General features: G+C 36.7%; 1 long non-coding RNA gene across 1 annotated transcript in view; it reads right to left on the reverse strand.

The window, feature by feature from the left end:
- Positions 1 to 825: 825 nt before the first annotated feature.
- LOC133660780 (uncharacterized) overlaps positions 826 to 13,344 on the reverse strand; it is a 96,053-nt gene continuing 83,534 nt past the window's right edge. The window contains exon 3 of the long non-coding RNA XR_009827886.1: positions 826 to 1,025. This is a non-coding gene — a long non-coding RNA (uncharacterized LOC133660780). The remainder of the gene's footprint in view (positions 1,026 to 13,344) is intronic.

Genomic DNA, 13,344 nt, shown 5'->3' on the forward strand with positions numbered 1-13,344 from the left:
ATTTTTTTCAGTACCGCCCTTAAGTCATTTTAAAATGAGTTGTCAACAATTGTGAGGTTTTAAAATAAATATTGTGACAAATATATGAAATAAATACAAAATTCACGCAATAATTATGCAACTTTTTTTTAGTATTTTTTTGTTGTTGTATTTACCCTAATCAAAAAATCTTAAGTATTTCTGTGTTTTTGGACCAAAACAAGACAAAGCTAAGAAGAAAAAAAAAAAATTCTAAAATTATTGTCTTTTAATGTGATTTAAAAAGTGACTGTAGAATACTTTCAAAGTATATCCTTTTACCACATAAACAGTTATCGTAATAAACAACAGATGGGCCGAAGATGAAGTCAAAAGACACATTTTTATTCGTGTTTGGATTTACTTCTTACTGAATTTATTCAGACTTTTACACCCTTTTTTTTTTTTAGCTTTAAAAAGGGACTGAAACTGTTGTTTTACAATCTTGTTGGATGGGGACCAGTTTTTTCGGTACCGCCCTTAAGTCATTTTAAAATTAGTTGCCAACAATTGTGAGGTTTTAAAATAAATATTGTGACAAATATATAAAATAAATACAAAATTCACGCAATAATTATGCAACTTTTTTTACTACTTTTTTTTTTTTTTTGTATTTACCCTAATCAAAAAATCTGAAGTATTTCTGTGTTTTTGGACCAAAACAAGACAAAGCTAAAAAGAAAATAATAATTTAAAAAAAAATTATTGTCTTTTAATGTGATTTAAAAAGTGACTGGAGTATACTTTCAAAGTATATCCTTTTACCACATAAACAGTTATCGTAATAAACAACAAATGGGCCGAAGATGAAGTCAAAAGACAAATGTTTATTCGTGTCAACAGCCAGCAGGAGCAAAGATCAAGTGCCAACATGGCCGCTCTCTCGACTGATTTCATAAGAAGTAAGCGAAAGTTTATGGCGGTGAATGATTCACCCGCTGTGTCCCTTCATCCGAGCCTCATCCTGAAAAGGGAGCAAAGCGACGGAGGTCACAGCTGCAGGATGTCTGATGTGGAAATCAATTAAAAAAACATCCAATTAACGGAACAAGACGATAAACTGAAAGTTGATACAATCATGTTTACTAATGTTACGAATACGAAAATATTCCACAGTGACGGTACTTCCGTTTTGAAACCCCTTTAAAAGGTTAAAGGCCTACTGAAAGCCACTACTAGCGACCACGCAGTCTGATAGTTTATATATCAATTATGAAATCTTAACATTGCAACACATGCCAATACGGCCGGGTTAACTTATAAAGTGACATTTTAAACTTCCCGGGAAATATCCGGCTGAAACATCGCGGTATGATGACGTATGCGCGTGACGAAGTCAGAGTAACGGAAGTTATGGTACCCCGTAGAATCCTATACAAAAAGCTCTGTTTTCATTTCATAATTCCACAGTATTCTGGACATCTTTTGCAATTTGTTTAATGAACAATGAAGGCTGCAAAGAAGACAGTTGTAGGTGGGATCAGTGTATTAGCAGCGGACTACAGCAACACAACCAGGAGGACTTTGTTGGAGCGCTAGCCGCGCTAGCCGCCGACCTCACCTTGACTTCCTACGTCTCCGGGCCGCCAAACGCATCGGGTGAAGTCCTTCGTCCTTCTGCCGATCGCTGGAACGCAGGTGAGCACGGGTGTTGATGAGTAGATGAGGGCTGGCTGGCGTAGGTGGAGAGCTAATGTTTTTAGCATAGCTCTGTGAGGTCCCGTTGCTAAGTTAGCTTCAATGGCGTCGTTAGCACAGCATTGTTAACCTTCGCCAGCCTGGAAAGCATTAACCGTGTATTTACATGTCCACGGTTTAATAGTATTGTTGATTTTCTATCTATCCTTCCAGTCAGGGGTTTATTTCTTTTGTTTCTATATGCAGTTAAAGCACGATGCTACCACGTTAGCTCCGTAGCTAAAGTGTTTCGTCGATGTATTGTCGTGGAGATAAAAGTCACTGTGAATGTCCATTTCGCGTTCTGGACTCTCATTCTCAAGAGGATATAGTATCCCAGGTGGTTTAAAATACAAATCCGTGATCCACAATAGAAAAAGGACAGAGTGTGGAATCCAATGAGCCAGCTTGTACCTAAGTTACGGTCAGAGCGAAAAAAGATGCATCCTGCACTGCACTCTAGTCCTTCACTCTCACGTTCCTCATCCACAAATCTTTCATCCTCGCTCAAATTAATGGGGTAATCGTCGCTTTCTCGGTCCGAATCGCTCCCGCTGCATTGTAAACAACGGGGAAATGTGAGGAGCCTTTCAACTTGTGACGTCACGCTACTTCCGGTACAGGCAAGGCTTTTTTTTTTATCAGCGACCAAAAGTTGCAAACTTTATCGTCGATGTTCTCTACTAAATCCTTTCAGCAAAAATATGGCAATATCGCGAAATGATCAAGTATGACACATAGAATGGATCTGCTATCCCCGTTTGAATAAAAAAAATTCATTTCAGTAGGCCTTTAAAGCTTCACTTAAGAACTTTCAGTTTTGGTTGATTTTGCCGGCACCAGTGAACCGAAGTGGTACTGTTTTGCCTGGAGGAAGACCACATTTCCCATGAGGACTAGACCTGGGCAAATTAAGGCGCGGGGGCCACATGCGGCTCGCCGGACACCCCCAAATAATTTTTTAAATCTTTAAAACGGAAAGTGTAGCTGCCATTATGATGTGCAGTCATGTTTTCATAGTCTTGAACTATACAAAGTATTTCAATGGTTGGAATCTGAGCTTTTGCATGATATACTAGTTACTATGGTAATCTATTTAGTTACTATGGTCATCTAAGTCACAGCAGCTCAGACGAGGCACCAAGCAGTGTGGGCGGGGAGCGTTTCCACAGAGCGTTTCCAGAGCCAGCCTAAAAATGCGGGTGTCAGGGACCGACGCGGAAGGACATTCTTACAACAACGTTCTAAAGCTTAGTGATATATCAGATGTATCAGATGTAGGTGGGGTTTATTTTTTACCCTTCGCGTTTATATTTCGCTTGATTGTAAAATAGGTCGATCGAGAGCGGGTGTGGCGTTTGTATGTTGTCAATATTCAGTGTTTTATCCTTCATAGTTAATATTGTAAATCCCACATTGTTTATGCACATTCTGGGTGTCCCATTTAGTAGAAAAATGTAAAATTCCGTTCCGTTTTTTCAGGCGGTCTGTCATAACGTTTTTAGCATTCAATCAGACCGGGCTTTCCGCTCCGACGCTCACAGTCTGTGGAACGCTCTCCCTGACCACCTGAGGGCACCACAGACTGTGGATGGTTTTAAAAAAGGCTTAAAAAAAAACCTTCTTTTTAAAAAAAAGCCTTTTTTTAGATTTATGCATGCTTGTTCCGGCTATTAGGCTGTTCTAGTTTTTATTTGTATTTATTTATTTTATTATCTTTTTATTTTTTTTAATACACTGTAGCACTTTGAGGTTGTTTGCTCAATGTAAAGTGTTTTTTTTTTTTTACAAATAAAATCTATTATTATTATTATTATTCAATCAGACATTATTGTGAGTTTTTGTATTAGTGCTCCTAAAAATTAGATATAGCCCCCCAAGTCAAAATAATTGCCAAGGCCTGGCATATAGCGTCAAACAGACACAATAATACCGCAATGATTGAGTATGACTGATCTTTCCTCAGTAGGAACCTACATGTTTTACTCAAACTTTATATTTGCGGTTTGTAGTCATCGCATTGGTTTTTTTTTGTTTTTTACAGTACTTTTGTGTTTGTTTTGCCTGGCTGGTCGTGTCAGTGTGGAACTGCAAACTAACAATCTGGTGGCTATTTATTGCTACCACGCGAATTTCTGATAGCTAACGTTCGCATTTTGATTTGAGCATCGAAAGTCACTCACTAGTTTAGCAGGAACAGAGCTAAGGCAGTATCGGTCTGAAATACCTCATCTTTAAACTCATGCTAGCGAGTGACAGTCGGGCCAATGTTGATCCTGACTGCTCTTTTACCCGGTCCCCTCCCTTTTCTCTTTTTTTGCCCCTCAGACAAAACTTTTTGTTTCTTTGGTTGTTTTGTAGTTTCTGCCATGATAGCAGTAATTGCACATTGGCGTTCTTCTTCTTCCTTTAAGTTTTCTGGTGGCACATAGACGTTGGCATTAACTTCCGTCTTCTTAACAATTGGGGAAAGGAGGTTTGATTGATTGATTGAAACTTTTATTAGTAGATTGCACAGTGAAGTACATATTCCGTACAATTGACCACTAAATGGTAACACCCGAATAAGTTTTTCAACTTGTTTAAGTCGGGGTCCAGGAGGAGTGTTGTACGCCGTAAAGCAGGGGTCACCAACCTTTTTGAAAGCAAGAGCTACTTCTTGGGTAGTGATTAATGCGAAGGGCTACCAGTTTGATACACACTTAAATAAATTGCCAGAAATAGCCAATTTGCTCAATTTACCTTTAACTCTATGTTATTATTAACGATTAATGATATTTACACTTAATTGAACGGTTTAAAAGAGGAGAAAACACAAAAAAAAATGACAATTAAATTTTGAAACATAGTTTATCTTCAATTTAGACTCTTTAAAATTCAAAATTCAACCGAAAAAAAGAAAAGAAAAACTAGCTAATTCGAATCTTTTCGAAAAAATTAAAAAAATTATTTTTTGGAACATCATTAGTCATTTTTCCTGATTAAGATTAATTTTTGAATTTTGATGACATGTTTTAAATAGGTTAAAATCCAATCTGCACTTTGTTAGAATATATAACAAATTGGACCTAGCTATATTTCTAACAAAGACAAATCATTATTTCTTCTAGATTTTCCAGAACAAAAATTTTAAAAAATATTCAAAAGACTTTGAAATAAGATTTAAATTTGATTCTACAGATTTTCTAGATTTGCCAGAATAATTTTTTTGAATTTTAATCAGTTTGAAGAAATATTTCACAAATATTCTTTGTTGAAAAAACAGAAGCTAAAATGAAGAATTAAATTAAAATGTATTTATTATTCTTTACAATAAAAAATATAATTTTACTTCAACATCGATTTAAATTGTCAGGAAAGAAGAGGAAGGAATTTAAAAGGTAAAAAGGTATATGTGTTTAAAAATCCTAAAATCATTTTTAAGGTTGTATTTTTTCTCTAAAATTGTCTTTCTGAAAGTTATAAGAACTAAAGTAAAAAAAATTAATGAATTTATTTAAACAAGTGAAGACCAAGTCTTTCAAATATTTTCTTGGATTTTCAAATTCTATTTGAGTTTTGTCTCTCTTAGAATTAAAAATGTCGGGCAAAGCGAGACCAGCTTGCTAGTAAATAAATAAAATGTAAAAAATAGAGGCAGCTCACTGGTAAGTGCTGCTATTTGAGCTATTTTTAGAACAGGCCAGCGGGCTACTCATCTGGTCCTTACGGGCTACCTGGTGCCCGCGGGCACCGCGTTGGTGACCCCTGCCGTAAAGCGAATCAGCACATTTGTAGTTCTTTGTGTGGCAGGGGTCCTGAAAATTGCTTAGTGCCAGTAAAAGCCGTACAGACCCCCTCAGACCATGACAGAGGTGTCTTTCAACTAGTTGTAAGTCGATGTATCGTCCCGAAAGTTATGAAAATATTTTATAAAAGTTGAAAAGTTACTTAGTTCTGCTTTACAGCAACGGTTTGTACTAGCGCATTTCTAATCAGGAAGTGTTACTGCCTCTCAATAAAGCTACGCATCTACTCTGTAAAACACAACAGAGGGAGTCATGGCTAGCAGTAGTGCCAAGGAGAAGCCAAAGCTTGAAAAACATCTTCCGGTCTGGAATACTTGGCCTTTTACCTGTAAAATACATAAACATATCACCGTGCCAAAATTGTTCAGTAAAGAAAAGCTGAAACTATTCATTCTGTACTTCAGCCAATAAAGAACTTCATTTTTTTAACTACTCCTGAACTATATTATAAATGTTTTGTATATTGCAGTTTATCGTATTTATTCAAGAATTACCCGCGAGCAGTTTGCACTTTTTGTTCTTACTGTACTCAAAATAAAACGAAATGTGACCTTAAGACCGAGGTAATCGCGATTATGGCGTATCGTTGACACCCCTAATATTTAGTCTTTTTCAAATATTTCAAATTTGATGTGCTTCTTATGAAAAAATATGCTTATAATGTTGCACAAAACACAGTACAGCAGCCATAAAAGGATTACATTAGATATCATTTACAGCGGTTAGCGTCTGTGAGGCACATGGGCACCACACAACTTACTTTTGCAGTTTCTACGTTTTATTAGTAGAAGTGTTTACCTTCTTTTTCCCACTTGTGACAGTTCTACACAAAAAAGTTAAAATTGGAACACCTAATAAAAGAAAACAGATGGAGTCTACCAAGGATCAGCACCATTGTTTTTAATCATTAAGATGCCTGCATTACTTAAGTAGTTAAGGACAATATCCCATTTTAGCAGGAAAAGATGTGGGCCAGTTACATTTTAATCAATATGGTACCAATTACCAGTACCTGGGAATCAATACCGGTACTCAACGGTACCAGTTTTCGACACTTTTGTGAGTGTTATGAACATTTTTGAATATGAAAACTGCTGTTCAGTTGTTAAATATTGTTATTACATTATTACATTTGTGTCTCATTTGCAAGTATGACATTAAGTTGCATTACAGTTGCAGGTCTAAGACAATAGATGGCAGTAGTGTATAGTCTATGGTGGTGGTGTCAAAATCAAGGCCCGCGGGCCGGATCTATGGCCCAGGGACCCCATTAAGTCCTAAAAATGGGGTCCCACATTAAATTTTTTTTGTAATGCCTGGTTCACACCAACGGCGCTTGCCGCGCTTTAAAGCGGCGAGCAAAGCGCCCTCATTTTTGTCAATTTTTCCACGAATATCTCGATCTCTGAAGTAATGTTATGCTTTGACACGCTCTGATACGCTCTGATACGAATTAGTTGCCGCTTTGTTACCGTTCCTCACGCTTTGATACACTTTAAATCACACTTTGATACGTTTTATTACGCCTTATTGAACTTTATTACGCTTTGATGCGATCCTGACGCTTTAAATCAGGCTCTGACACGATTATCAAGCTCTGTTGTGCATTGTTACAACAAAAATAAGAAAAAAAATGTGAAAAACTCAGTATACTGTTTTCCACACATTTTTTATATTCATTTATTTTTTCAATTTCTCTTTTTCCCCCCGTTATATTATGTTTTATATCTTCATTTCTTTTATTTTTGTCATCTTAATAAATATCTATCTTTCATTTCTTATGCTAGTTGAAAATAATAAAAGGCAATTATCCACACATTTTTTATATTCATTTATTTTTTCAATTTCTCTTTTTTTTCCGTTATATTATGTTTTATATCTTCATTTCTTTTATTTTTGTCATCTTAATAAATATCTATCTTTCATTTCTTATGCTAGTTGAAAATAATAAAAGGCAATTATCCACACATTTTTTATATTCATTTATTTTTTCAATTTCTCTTTTTTCCCCGTTATATTATGTTTTATATCTTCATTTCTTTTATTTTTGTCATCTTAATAAATATCTATCTTTCATTTCTTATGCTAGTTGAAAATAATAAAAGGCAATTATTCACCCATTTTTTATATTCATTTATTTTTTCAATTTCTCTTTTTTCCCCGTTATATTATGTTTTATATCTTCATTTCTTTTATTTTTATCATCTTAATAAATATCTATCTTTCATTTCTTATGCTAGTTGAAAATAATAAAAGGCATTTCTTTTATAGAACGTAACATATTCTCTTTATTATTAACATTTTCATACAGAAAAATGATAGACAGTAATGTCAAACTGCAACATCAAACAGCAGAAGTACAGAAACAATGATCATCGTATAAAAAAGGCAACGATGCAAAAGAGAATGGATTTGTAATCCTGTGTTGGTTTTACATAAAAGTTTCAATGTCACTAGTCAATATCACAGTCACTTCCTATTTGTAGTTGTAGACTGGGGTCCGCACTTTGAACCAAGATCTGTTAAGCTTTCCTACGCTTTTAGTCAAGTTTTGCTGAGCTTTGTCAGGCTTTTTCACGCTTTCATACGCTCTCGGCGCTTTATCCCATTCTTGACGGAGCGCAGAATTTTTTAAAACCGTTTAAAACTTTTTGGCGAACTTGCCGCATGTCCCGCTTCACTACAAGCTTTCCCACCATCCATTAGGACCCTCACGCTTTAATCACGCTTTGTTACGCTACAACGCCGCTTTGCATGCCGCTTTAAAGCGCCGTCCAAGCGCCGTTGGTGTGAACCTAGCATAACCATTTTAAAAACGAATGATAAATGTATGCATCCTGTTATATCTCACATTCTATATTTTTTTGGGAAAAAGGTTGTCATAAATGTTACTTGATTCATAAAAAAATTTAAAATACACTTTTTTTATGCATATGTAAATGTATTCAGTTATAAACATTCATTCACTTTCTTCATTCCTTCATGCATCTAAACTTTACTGCTGCCGGTATTTTTTTCCTATATTTTTATTGTAATATTTTTCAGAATGTGTTTGTTCTAGTTTTGGCCAAAGTAAGACAAAAAAAAACAATCTAGAGTTGTCTTTATTTTTTAGTTTTAATGCCATGACTTAAATAGTCTGGCTTGGTGTGCACATATTTTCCTCCATGCGGCCCCTGAGCTAAAATGAGTTTGACACCCCTGGTCTATGGTGTGGTTTTTCTTTGTTTTTGTTGTGTACAATGTTAATACTGTAAGTAGAGAGGTCCGATAATGTTTTTTTTGCCGATATTCGATATTCCGATATTGTCCTACTCTTAATTACTGATTCCGATATCAACCGATACCGATATATACAGTCGTGGAATTATTATGCCTAATTTAGTTGTGATGCCCCGCTGGATGCATTAAACAATGTAACAAGGTTTTCCAAAATAAAGCAACTCAAGTTATGGGAAAAAAATGCCAACATGACACTGCCATATTTATTATTGAAGTCACAAAGTGCATTTTTTTTTTTTAACATGCCTCAAAACAGCAGCTTGGAATTTGGGACATGCTCTCCCTGAGAGAGCAGGAGGAGGTTGAGGTGGGCGAGGTTGAGGTGTGTGTGTGTGGGGGGTTAGCGGGGGGTGTATATTGTAGCGTCCCGGAAGAGTTAGTGCTGCAAGGGGTTCTGGGTATTTGTTCTGTTGTGTTTATGTTGTGTTACGGTGCGGATATTCTCCCTAAATGTGTTTGTCATTCTTGTTTTGTGTGGGTTCACAGTGTGGCGCATATTTGTAACAGTGTTAAAGTTATTTATACGGCTACTCTCAGTGTGACCTGTATGGCTGTTGACCAAGTATGCGTCGCATTCACTTGTGTGTGTGTGAAAAGCCGTAGATATTATGTGACTGGGCCGGCACGCAAAGGCAGTGCCTTTAAGGTTTATTGGCGCTCTGTACTTCTCCCTACGTCCGTGTACACAGCGGCGTTTTAAAAAGTCATACATTTTACTTTTTGAAACCGATACGGATAATTTCCGATATCACATTTTATCGGCCGATAATATCGTCTCTCTGATATTATCGGACATCTCTAACTGTAAGTATTGTACTAATTACGCAACAGCTGTTTGATTGTGACCTGCATCTTAGTTGTAGTTTTTTTCAAACAAATTTGGAGGTGTTGAAATCAGCATTTAAAACCGCTAATGCTAATCAGTAGCATTTCAATAGCAACGGCAACGTATATTAGCGTCAAGCTAGCGCACTGTTGGAAAAGTGGAGTCTTAACTTCCATTGGATCATTTTTTGGGTCCATTTTTGTTGTTATTGAAAATTGCAACATTATGAATCCGCTCTCAGTGCTGCTGGAGTGATAGCCAAATGTCAAAGTGCAACTCGGCGTGATGTCACGTGCAACCAAGATGTCCAAACATGGCACCATTGGATTTTACGGAAATCGGTGGCCGGTGCGGCCCGCAACTTGTTTTTTCACAGGCCTGCGTCACATTCTGCAGAAATTTGCCATGATGAACAGGTGTGCAAATTTCATGCAAGATAAAGACGTTTTTTGAGTGTGCTATAGGCCTTAAAAAGGTTTTACTTGGATAGGATAGGTCTTTATTGTCATTGCACAAGTACAACAAAACTTTGTTTTCAGCACAAACCCGTTCAAGATTAGACAAACAAACAGTGTACAGGGTTACAGAACAGGAACGCTGATGGGTGGCCACAAGGCGCCCCGTAAAAGATGGTAAAAAGGTAAACGCTGGGGGAGGATGAGTAAAACAATACAACCAAGACTGGGCTCCTAAGGAGTGGGAAAAAACCTCCGTAGCAAAGCACATATACATATTACAACGTACATCTCGAGATATCTAGCAACAGAGGGGAGGGAGTGCGGGGTCATGGTGGCGGGCCGCAGCCCTCAGGCGCTGCCCATCCTTCCATCACCCCTATGGGATTTGCGTCGAGGGCGTTGGATTGGCGTAATAATAGGGGTGTAACGGTACGTGTATTTGTATTGAACCGTTTCGGTACAGGGGTTTTGGTTCGGTCTGGAGGTGTACCGAACGAGTTTCCACACGGACATATTAAGTAGCGTAGCGCACGTTGTGTAAACAATGCACACCGAGGCACAACACACGGCATGCTAGCAACGACCGGGCTAGGACAACATATAAAAGCCAGAGCTGGAAGACCCTCCTGCCTCGTTAAGATCTCCCGTTTGGGAACACTTCGGCTGCTCGGTGCGGAGGACGGAGGTTTGCCGACATTGTTCAGCAGCGGTAAGGCATGCTTCTGCCAACATGTCAAACATGCTAACCCATTTGAAGCGGCACCACCTCCAAGTGAACATCGCTTCGACAAAGATAAAGACGAGCAAACAGCTTCCACCTCTTACTGCCAAGTTAGCCAGGCTGGGAGTTAATCAAAGTTCATCTGAGGCTGAGTTGACTTGAAACTGTTTAATGTTGTACTTTTTATATGTAGAAGCAAAGTTTTGTCATTTTATTTCATCTGAGCAACAACTTGAGGCAGTTTAATGTTGATTAACGTGGACCCCGACTTAAACAAGTTGAAAAACTTATTCGGGTGTTACCATTTAGTGGTCAATTGTACGGAATATGTACTGTACTGTGAAATCTACTAATAAAAGTCTCAATCAATCAATCAATCAATCAAAAAAGCACTTTATATGTAGAAAAGTTTTGTTAAGAAACCATTCTGAGCCTTATCTTATTTAGTTTTTATTTTATGTACACTACCGTTCAAAAGTTTGGGGTCACATTGAAATGTCCTTATTTTTGAAGGAAAAGCACTGTACTTTTCAATGAAGATAACTTTAAACTAGTCTTAACTTGAAAGAAATACACTCTACACATTGCTAATGTGGTAAATGACTATTCTAGCTGCAAATGTCTGGTTTTTGGTGCAATATCTACATAGGTGTATGGAGGCCCATTTCCAGAAAATATCACTCCAGTGTTCTAATGGTACAATGTGTTTGCTCATTGGCTCAGAAGGCTAATTGGTGATTAGAAAACCCTTGTGCAATCATGTTCACACATCTGAAAACACTTTAGCTCGTTACAGAAGCTACAAAACTGACCTTCCTTTGAGCAGATTGAGTTTCTGGAGCATCACATTTGTGGGGTCAATGAAACGCTCAAAATGGCCAGGAAAAGAGAACTTTCATCTGAAACTCGACAGTCTATTCTTGTTCTTAGAAATGAAGGCTATTCCACTAAATTGTTTGGGTGACCCCAAACTTTTGAACGGTAGTGTATGTTGACCACATGAACCCTGGCAATAGACCCTGTGTGTATATGTATGTTATGCCATTGTTTACAAATTTGGTAAATAAATAACCAAAAAATGTATATTTTGTTTTCTTACTGTACCGAAAATGAACCGAACCGTGACCTCTAAACCGAGGCACGTACCGAACCGAAATTGTTGTGTACCGTTACACCCCTACGTAATAGTAATGAGTAGAATACTAGTCAATTAATTAGAAATTAAATATTGCATGTAGTAATATTTCACACATTTGCTTTGTTACCCATAACACAAAGCTAGGATGTGAATATTTTGTTGAGACAGTTTAGCACATATTGATTGACCTACATTGATTGGTTCTAGTATCTTTTATATACAACATTTATCAAAAAGGCCCATGAATCTTTTATTATTATAATTGTTTAAAATATATTTTAGACATGATGGCAACATTAACAAAATCTTGCATTAGTTTCACCTTTATACAGATCTGCATCACAATTTAACAGGTTAGTCTTTGTCCCACCGCTTTTACTTGAGTAGCTTTTGGGTAATCCTGTTGACGACACTAACTGCAATAAAGTCATAACGGCCTAAAAAGTCAGTGTTCAAAAACAAGAAAAAAAAAATACAAAAATGAGGGGTATTTTACTTGAATTAAACAAAATTATCTGCCAATAGAACAAGAAAATTTGACTTGTCAAGACTTTCCAAAACAAGTAAAATTAGCTAACCTCAATGAACCCAAAAATACCTTAAAATAAGTATATTCTCACTAATAACAAGTGCACTTTTCTTGGTAGAAAAAACAAATATGAGACCTTTTTGCTCAGTATGTTGAAAAATATTCTTAAATGAAGTAAATGCTAGTGCCATTATCTTGACATAATGCGCTCGGCATTACATTTCTTGAAACCAGCAAACTTATACTAAAAACTAATTTATTGTTCTTAATGGAAAGGCAACGAGGCAAGCGCTTGTTACTCTCGGGGTCTCCTAGCCGCTCAGGCAAATCATATTGTCTAAAAATGCATTTTTCCATGGACAACATGACATCATCGCGCCAAGTGCATGCTCTTTCAGTCAATTACTGCTCATATATACAGCCCGGCCCCCGGCCAAAATTGTATTAATTGTAATTTTGAAGAATTCATCTGAATGTGCATGAACTATTTCTGTAAAAAAATTGTTAGAAATGTTTAAATATTAACTGTCAGTTTACTGTACTGTGCCAACTGTACTACTATATGAGTACGTATTTTCTACTGCTTCATTGAAAATAAAACTGCAAAGTCCAATTGGCTGTCATCTGTTTTAATTATGGGACACAATTGTGTCAAAATCATGATTTTTTTTTTTTCCATGCTTGAAATAAGAAATGATTACTTTGAAAAAGTAGTTTTATACTTGTGAGTGTTGATGACACAGCTTTGCAACACTTGATATTCTAGTTTCAAGCATGTTTTACTCAATATAGCTCATCAAATCTAAGCTGTAATATCTTACTGAGATCATTTAGGACCAAAACCCTTAAAACAAGTAAAAGACTCTAACATAAAATCTGCTTAGTGAGAAGAATGATCTTATCAGAC

Source organism: Entelurus aequoreus, linkage group LG11 (genome assembly GCF_033978785.1).
Source record: "Entelurus aequoreus isolate RoL-2023_Sb linkage group LG11, RoL_Eaeq_v1.1, whole genome shotgun sequence".
Lineage (NCBI taxonomy): Eukaryota > Metazoa > Chordata > Actinopteri > Syngnathiformes > Syngnathidae > Entelurus > Entelurus aequoreus.